The sequence below is a fragment of the Cynara cardunculus genome, unplaced genomic scaffold (assembly GCF_001531365.2).
Source record: "Cynara cardunculus var. scolymus isolate 2C unplaced genomic scaffold, CcrdV1 Un_Scaffold_837, whole genome shotgun sequence".
Taxonomy (NCBI): Eukaryota; Viridiplantae; Streptophyta; class Magnoliopsida; order Asterales; family Asteraceae; genus Cynara; species Cynara cardunculus.
The window spans coordinates 71,309-81,410 of NW_020200630.1; the positions used below are offsets into that span (position 1 = coordinate 71,309).

Sequence of the window (10,102 nt, forward strand, 5' to 3'; positions counted from 1 at the left end):
ACCTATAAATACCCTTCTTCAAACTCCATTTACTCTTTACCCTTCCTAAAACCTGCAAACAGACTTTGACGAACGAACTTACCTGCAACGTCCTACACAATGGCTTCCTCCGCATCACACGAATCCAACAACAACGACAGCCACGTTCAATCCACCGGCACCGACAGTCGCGCAATCATCTTCCTCCCAATGAAGCCTAACAACCATGCTATTGAACTGCGAAACACCCTGTTCGATGACAGGTTTTCCGTCATGATCGAATTCTTTAAAAACTGCATCCTTTTACCAGCACTGACCCTCACTGACAATGGCGTACCACTAAAGTACGTCCAACAGTACTGGCAGACCTGTGAATTCAACCCTGAAAGCCATGGAATAATGGGGGACATTGACGCCCCAAATGACATGATTTGCTCACTCAAGATCTCGCGGACAAAAGTATCTCGAGTTCTGTGCATTCTAACCCGTCGAGAACTTGGCATTGAGCAATATACCAAGCCACCCACCACCTCCGACATCCTCAGGTTCATCCAAATGCTAGGTTACAATCGTGACCTAGCAACGCCTCTGACTTCAAAAGGCAGTGATTACTGCCAATGTGGAATATGTTCTTTTCCATATTGAACAGGACCCTCACCTGCAAACTAGGGTCGATGGACCAGGGCAACATCAACATCATGAAAATCATGTATGAACTCTTCTTCAACATCCCTCTCGACTATGCTTTTCTCATATACAATGAGATCCACACTGCGCTACTCAAGAAGTGTAAACTCCAGGAGACCGGCAAGCCCTTAACCTCTGTTTTCTCGTTTCCTAGCTCTCTTCATAGGGGATGCAATGAGGAAACATGACCTCCCGGCCGAAGAATCATTCACCCCCATCTTCAAAATGCATGGCCATCGACCCACTCTCTCAAAGGAAGGATATACCATCAACAGACTAGTCTCCAGAGCAATGCTCAGTGTAATAGCAGAGACATCGGAGATCCGACGAACTTATGAACGCTCTCTGCTGTCCCATGAACTGAGGGCAACTACCCCAGAGCGAGTAGAACCATCCCCAGAATCGAGTGAGGGATCACATGAGCCATCTTCATCGGATGATGAAAATGATGATGATGATGGTACTTCACGTGCAGCCCCCGACCCTTCACAAACACATCCCCCTCCCTCTTTCCAAAGGGAAACCGCCTCCTTTACCCCTGGCGATCAAGGCTAAAGAAGTATTGAACAAGGACCACCCAGTCTAATCCCACAACCAGCCAGCCATCCAGAGGCCATTCTTCGGGCCTCTGGAGATGATTTACTTGAGGAACCTCAATTTCCATCGCCCCTCTCCCAACAGAGAGGCGATAAAGACATAAGAGCCACATCGCCTCATGGATCGATAGTACCACCCACACACCCAGAAGCATGTGTTGTTATCGTCGTTGATAAACCCTAAGATCATTCAGAGCGATCTCCCTTTCGTACACCACAACCCCCTTCGATACTTGATCTAGCGAAGGGGAAACACACTTACTTCTCTTACCCGGCCTCTGAAGCCGAGGAAGAAGAAGAAGTTGTCGCAACATCTGGAGATAGCTCCTCACTTGAGGGCTATCAAGGAAATGATGGAAGTGCTTCAAGGCCTACATTTTCACAAGGCAATGAAGGCGCCTCAGAAGCAGAGGCTCAACCTGCAGCATCCGTTGCTGCAGGGGTTACCCCCACGGCAGAACTGGTGACAAAGGCCAAGTTCCAAGCCTTTGTTGACTTAGTTCAGCGGTCCTTGGAAGACCATCATCCAAGGGATTGTTGAAAACCCACCATCTATCGCTACCACCAGCCTTCAACAATCCCTGGCACCCTTCAATAGACCCTTCCCACCCTTGTCACCCAAACCCTAGACAATACCACCCGTCTCCAAATGCTTCAACAAACCGTCACCCAACACCACAACACCACCTCCTCCCTTGCCACCCAAAGAAACCAACTCCTCATCCACTCCATCACCACTCTCACGGCCCAGGCAACTACGACCGATGAGAACCTAGCCTCCATCAACACCCAAATAAACACCATCTTCCAGACCCTTAACGCCCTACCAGCCACCATACTCTCCCAACTCCCTCAAAAAACCCCACCCCAAACAACTTCATCAATTGATAAAACCCTGGCCTCCCTCACCAACCAAATGACCGCCATATAAACCACCCTAACCCAACTCCCAGACACTATACTAGCCAACATACCCCAACCTCCGCCACCTCCACCTCCCTCTGCAGGCCCATCCTTCGATGAAGCCTTTTCCTCCTTCACTGCAGAGGTGAGGAATCTCATAGCCAACCTTCCCAATCCTCCATCGACATCCACCACCACTTCTGTGCCACCGCCACCTACATCAAGCACGGATTTTGCCACCAGAGCTGATCTCTAGGCTCTGTCGAAGGCACTTATCTCATCGTTCAATAAGATAAGTGCAAAGTTTGCTGCCAGGTCGATTGAGCCTACCATTGCGCTGAGGAAGAGTCTTATATAATAGTAAGATCGAACAAACACTCTTCTTCGCACCATGGAACAATGGTGCAACATGGATCGAGTGCGCACATTGGCCGACCACATACGGTTGTGGAAGAAAAACAGGTCCAGGGCCTCCTGCTCATCAAGCCGCCCCTTCAAACGATGAAGGCATGAGGATCCAGACCCCGATGATCAACGTCTCGGTCTTCATGAGGGGGAGAATCAGGCCACAACTTCACAACCAACGGAATCTGCTGCACCTTCATCATCCCACCGACAAACACAAAACCCACCATCACCCAACCAAGGAACCCAAGCAAGGGAACCAGAGGCTCAGCCCTCTGAAGATGTACATAATGTACATGTTCCCCTTGCTACCACACCTGAACCCATCGTGTTGAGTTCCTCAACCGATGAAAATCCATCCACCCTACCAACAAAAACCAACCCACTTTTACTCCATCACCAACACCAAACCTACCATTAACCCCATCACCAACTCCTCGCGATACACAACCTTTCATCACCCAACCCGATGAACCTGAACCACCCCAAAATGAGCCAAATCAAGAAACCATCCCATTGCCAACCCATACACAACCCATTACCCAAACACACCCTTCAATCGATAAACAAACGATAACCCAAACTCAACCCCCAATCGAACCAACGACGGTGCAAGCGGACATCCCCTCTTCATCAAGGCACCTTTCACAGAGCCGAGTCGATGAAATAATCGAGAACATGGAGTCGCTAAGGAGACGTCCAGAGATACCACCAAGGGAACCCATCATGATGGAGACATCCATCAATATCTATACCACGATCGTGATGAAAGCTTATCTCTCAATCCTCCAGTTTTATCGCCAGAATCCATGGACCTCCTACACCATCGGTTCATTAAACAGACTACCTAACCACCACAAGTTGTCTTCTCAAACGATGGGATAAGGATGGTAATGGATATAAAGATGAGGACCTTTGCCAACAGAGCTATAAGATATATTGAGTACATGATGGAGAGAGCTAGTGGTCAGGTCAGCGTCTTCAACGACAATGACTTGATCAATCTCAATCCCTATAACTTGATCGACCTCTATGCATTCACATCTCAGCGACAGGATCAAGGAATAAGATTTGGGATAGCAAATAGAGCGACAATGAAGACGATGGAGACCCTGGTGAAGCACAGAGCCAAGAGTGATTTTCAAATTGCTCTTCACTTGGGTATCGAAAGACTCTTCTACACCCCACCGAATGAAGACTTTCTTGGACTGCAGGAGAAGAGATCTGCCTCTGTCTTAACTCAACCTGAGCTTGGACTTGTCTTCAAGAATGAGTTCGGGGCAAAGAAAGTTTGCAGACTAACTGAAGCCTTCAAGTATTCAACCGATACACTTGAGTGGTTTCAGAAGGTTATTAGAGAGAGGCTGGGCAGAACTCATGTGCGAAGAGAAGATGGGAAACAACTCATTCATGAGATATCAACAGTCATCAGTTATCGAAGACTGCTTCTGCGTTTCTGGGATATATCTCAAGGTAGATCATGAATGGAGTTTTAAATTTTTTTTTTGCCTTAATATGAAATGTCTTTTGCTTCCAGTATTGTAAGAATTCATCATCCAATGAAAATTTGGAATTTGATGCTTTTCTTTAGATTAGTCTCTGTTCTTCAATTGTTCATAGATTAGTTTATGTTTGTTCTTTCATTACTTAGGAGGAGATTGTTAGACCCTATAATTTATAAGTGTAAAAGTAAAGAAGAACAATAAGTGATGAAGAACAAGAAGACCGATGAAGACATTAAGAAAGAATTGACAAAGTCTGATGAACAACCAGAGATGTGATGGAAAGAGCATCTTCATCACCCCTCTGGTCAACAACACTTAGAGTTTTCTTCATCAATTCAACCAGAGGCATACGATGAAGATATAAGGATAAGGTTGAATTATCATTCCATGAAAGACAGCTGGAGATGACAAATCGACAGCTGGATTTTAAGTTTATCTTAATTTATAGCTTATCCATAGTTTAGATAAAATTTATCCGTTAGTAGAAGATTAGCTAAATAGTCTCACTAGATAGTTATCTTCTAATTAGCCTTCTACTATAAATAGGTGATTAGGCCTATTATTAAAAATGTCGCTTTCACATTTTCATATTGAATAAAGTGAAATCATTGGCACTCAAGATTATTCTTTGAATGTTCATACATTGTTCTTGAGTGTTCATCATTGTGTTCATTAAAACACTATAATTTGGTTATTCTTAACTCGATTATTAGTGTTATGAGAGATCTGGGATCAACAGAATCTCTCAATAGGGACTAACTCAGAGTCACTAGAAGTGTGGTTGCTATCCTCATTGGACTTTTGTCCAGACATTTCAGGAGAAGGGATGGAGGTGGGTTGAAATTTTGGGATGGCATCATGGGTAGCGCTCACAAGTAGTGTGATGTATATGCTAGTGATGGGTGGCATGGGCATAATGGCATTGTGTGCATCAAAGGTCATGTGGTATGTAAGGATATAAATGAGGAAAGGGGGTAGTGCATAAAATGGGTTATTAAACCTATCAAATGCAATGGAGATGGGTGGGGGAGTGTAGTGCTGGGAAGTCAAGTCAACTATCCCCAAATCAACCATGTGAAAATCATTGAACTGGTGGTGTGATGTGTGTATATCCATAAGAGTGATAATATCTGAAAAAGTGTTGGAATCCGGCCACTCAAGTAAGTGAGTTGGGTCAGTCTCTTCCATAAAATAGGCATTGAGATCAATGTCAAACATGGAATCCTCACCAAGCATTTATTGACTCTCATGATGCTCAACAGGATCACTTTTGATGGTGTGATCACTTTGAGCACCAATGGTGTGTGTGCTCAGGGAAAGGAGAGTCAGAAAGACTTACAATGGGATTGTTGTGGCAAGTATCGAACTCTGTGCTTTCTGTCTTCCCAATACCTTACGAGGTTGGATCCAATGTAGGTGGCACTCTGGAATGTTAGGCATCATCCTTGATCTTTAGCTTTTTGGCCCTTGCCCTCTTTGGTTTTGGTTTAGGTAGACCTTTGGGAACATAGGTCTCTACATCAATGGCATCTCCTTCTTCTTTAGTCATAGGCTTAGTGACATGACGCTCAGTTGATCGAGTGGCTGGACGACGGGCTTTTGGTTTTGGTTTAGTGGGAATAGAGGGGGGTGTTGTAGTAGTGGGAGCAGGGGCTGTTTGGGTAGGTATATCAGTAAGTCTAGAGGCTTGTTGGGTTAAAATAGTAGGTAGAGGGGCTGTTTGTATAGGTAGAACAGTGGTAAAGGGGCGGTTCGGGTAGGGATAGTGGATAAAAGGGCTGTTTGAGTAGGAAGAACAATGGGTGTGGTGGCTGGTTGGGTTAAGGCAGCAGGTAGAGGGGCTGTTTGGGTTAATGGTACAGGTTTTTGGATAGGTCTAATGGTTCTAAGGGGTGTGGGGCAATGTAGGATTGATCTTAGTAACCATGGGGGTAGGTTAGCTAAGTTGGGTGGGGTGGAGATGGTGGGTTGTGAAGTGGGAGGGTTGGAGGATTGGGAGAGGTGTGAGAACCCTGGTGGTAACTCAATAGATGTGGCATAGGTTTTTCCACTCTCACTTTCCAATAGCTCAAAAGCAAAGGTGTCTTGCAATAGGGTGATCTCACTTTCCTCTCCATGTTTTATCTCCTCAACAACTTCAGTCTTACTTAAGTCTAACATAGATTTGACTCCTTCTTTGTGGCACAAGGACTCAATGACACTCAAGTTAAACACTCATCTTTTTCATTAGGGTATTTCATGGATTTGAAAACATTAAAAGTGACATCTTGATCATTCACTCTCATAGTCAATTCTCCTTTCTAAACATCAATTAAAGTTCTACCGGTTGCTAAGAACGGTCTTCCTAGGATGATTGGTATCTCTTTATCAACCTCAAAACCAAGAATGATAAAGTCAGCGTGAAAAATGAATTTATCCACTTGGACTAATACATCCTCAATTTTTCCTTTTGGGTGAGCCATGGATTTGTCTACTAACTGAAGGGTAACAGTGGTTGGTTTAGCCTCACCTATGCCTAAGGTATTGAATACAGACAAGGGCATGAGGTTAATGCTGACACCTAAGTCACATAAAGCCTTTCCAATTTCTTTCCGACCTATTGAACAGGAATTGTGAAACTCTCCGGATCTTTGAGTTTAGGGGGAATTTTATTTGAAAGGAGGGCGCTATAACCTTCCGTTAGGGCCACAGTCTCAAATTTGTTTAGTTTCTTCTTCTTGCTCAAAATGTCCTTGAGGAATTTTTCATAACTTGGCATTTGTTCAATAGCTTCAACCAACTTGATGTTGATATGTAGCTATTTGAACACGTCAAGGAACATTTTGAATTGCAACTCCTCTTTCTGATTCCTTAACCTTTGTGGAAAAGGTATATAAGGAGGAATAGGGGCTATGATTGGTTTCTTAGAGGACTGACTAGGAGGTGCCTGGATGATGATAGGTTCATTATGAGGGACTGATGACTCAACATTCTTGTTACTTTTAGAAGAAGATGTTCCAATATCATTGTGAAATGATACCTTCTTTTTGCCATTTGGAAATAACAAGGGGAAGTCTGCTTTCTTAGGAAGTGCTCCTAAAGTCACTACCTTTACATGCTCTCTCATCATTGGCTTTGAAATATCTGTATCACTAGGAAGGGTACCTGCAGGTCTATTTCTTACTTCAAGTGCAAGTTGACAAATCTGTGTTTCTAGAGATCTTGTGGCAGTGTTTTGATGGTTCATGGTTGTGTTGGTTTGATTTATGAATCCTTTCAGAGTTGTTTCCAAAGAAGTAGAAGATTCGGCTTGCTGGTTAGACTTGTTTTGGAAAAATGACTAATTTGTTTGTTGATGAAAAGTATTTTGGTGATGGTTTGGAACTTGACCCTGATGATGTTGTTGAGGTTGATGTGGTTGAAATTGTGAAGTCCCTTGGGGTTTGTTCATTGGTGGGTTTAAAGCAGGACTRTGCCATGAAAAATTTGGGTGTTGTCTCCACCCAGGATTGTTTGTTTGGGAAAATGGTCCTGATCTATTTTGATTCCCTATATAGTTGACTGATTCAGAGTTAGATGGACAATGTTCAAAGGGATGTCCCTCACCACAATACACACATTGTACTGACTCAACAGTTGGAGCATGTGCGGTGGCTATAGATTGTGCTGCTTGACCATTTGTTAAATTTTTAATCAAGTTGGTCATTGTAGTCATCTGTGCCGTCAATGCTGTAAAAGCATCTATGTCATGAACTCCCGCTGTTTTGCGTGGTACTAGTGCACGTGGATCTGCCCAATGTCCATTATTATTAGAAATCTTTTCATGGATATCATATCCATCATTATAGGTACTAGCTGTGAAAGCTCCTCCTGATGTAGCATCGAGCATTTGTTTTGCAGTGAGATTCAACCCATTGTAAAATGTATCAAGCTGTATATAGTATGGAATGCCATGGTGAGGGAATTTTCTTAATAGCTCTTTGTACCTTTCCCAAACATCAGGAACTGCCTCATCGTCCATTTGTTTAAAAAGACAAATTTCATTTCTGGACATAGCATTCCGAGTGGGAGGAAAATATTTTTTTTAAAACTTTTCTGCCATGCTATTCCAAGAATCCACAGATCCTGGTTATAAGGAATTGAACCAAGACTTTGCCTTATCCCTTAAAGAAAAAGGAAACAATGTGAGTCTCAGAGCATCGTTAGATACTCTTGGGATAAGGAAAGTGTCAGTTATTTCCATGAATGATTTTAAGTGTGAGTGTGAATCTTCAGATGACAAACCACTGAACTGATCGTTGGTTTGCAACATATTAAACATCACTGGTTTTAAGTCAAAATGGAGGGCTTCCATTTCTGGTCTAATTATCCCTGAGTCTAATTGATCAAAAACAGGAATGTCATAGTCCATAATTCCTCCATCTTTTGAGTTTGCCAGTCTGATTATTTTTTCAACATCATCGAGTGGTGGGGGAGGCGGTGGAAGTGGATTTTYAGCCATATTGGAAGAGGTTAGAGTAGATAATAATGCTCTTTGCACTCTTCGTCTTTGTCTGAAAGTTCTCTCAAAATCCAGATCCAATTCAAAAATCTCCCCGTGTGGTAGCGTTGGCATACACCACACCGAAAGTCAARTGACAAGATGGTAGAAAACCAAATCTTTAGATTTACTAAAAAAAACTTTTGCCTAATCCTCAGCAACRACGCCAAAAACTTTTTACGAGAATTATATAAAATAAATCTCTCGGACTGTTAGCAAATGGGGACTAGTGCAAGTATACAATTATCAATCCACTATCGTCTTTTACAAGTAATAAAGTGGTAAAAATACCRGATATCRTCCATTGAGAAAATGAATAAAAGTTCGTTTTAAARGTCTAAATAAAGATATGATTTCAGATGGTGAATTCGAAAAAATATTTGTGGTGAGTTGGTTAAACACTACTATTGTAAACAAATAATAAAAGAGATCTTAGGGTGTAGGAATTTGTTAAGATATTAAACCGATTTTTAAATAGACAGCATGCTATAGCATGGTTCTATAGTATGCTTTATAAATAACTTATCTTTACAACTAATAGATTTTTTAAGGTACTCTCTCGAGATGTAGAATGACAGACAATCATAGATTAAGCCTTCATATCCCTAAGCAAGGCTGAAGTCTCGACATTGGCTCAAACTATTTCTTTTATAAGCTAAATGGARTGAAAATGAGTCGCCTCGATTCTAAGTAGCTCTCTCTAGCCTACTTCCATATCATTCAAGTTGACGTGTGCTTGTTGGGTTATCTCTAAATTCAACACACTTTAACACTTTTAAACAAGTGATCAACTTGTCCATTGATGATGTTTTTGCAATAAAAACTTGAATGACRTAGTTGTAAAGATTTATAATTTATATTTCTACAAACGAAATCGGTTTTTGTCTTAACATCATCCAACACCCAAGCTATATTTTTAGCCTAACATACTTRAAAAATTAATTGCGTAAATAATAAAGCATGAGAAAGGAAAAGAAAGWAGAAGAAATAAATGTAAGCGGAATTATAAAATAGATTAAAAATACTTGAAATAGAAAAATTAATTGCATAAATAATAAAAYATAATAAGTAGAGCATAAGAGAAGAAAAGATAATAGGAGAAACAAATGTAAAGAGGAATTATAAAGAAGACTTATATGTAAAGAGAAAATAAAATACTTCAAAAACAMTACTTTATACCCAAGAGAACACCAACATACATCCAAAGTTACTTGCAAATTTACTTCTAAATGTTTCTTACTAAATTGCTTTCCTAAAATTACTTGCTTCTACAATGCCAARCCTCCCCTTTATATAATGGGAGAAGGGAGGACAAGGAYAAAAAGATAAAGCATTTACCCAACTTTTTGCATTGTCCTATRGGTAAAGCAATGCTACCGAAAAATTAGTTAAAAAATCATATCTTAAATGTGTACCATAAGATCTTTAAAGCTGCAGGAGATGGACTGCCAAACAGGAGGATTGAGCATCAAAAGATTCCCCGTACTATTCTCAAAAGTTCCCCTGGA

At 41.7% G+C, this 10,102-nt stretch overlaps 1 non-coding gene across 1 annotated transcript; it reads left to right on the top strand.

Moving 5' to 3' along the window:
* The first annotated feature begins 8,001 nt into the window (after window positions 1-8,001).
* Window positions 8,002-8,108, top strand: LOC112502024. The gene has a single exon (XR_003067605.1). It is a non-coding gene; the product is annotated as a small nucleolar RNA R71 (small nucleolar RNA).
* Window positions 8,109-10,102: the final 1,994 nt, after the last annotated feature.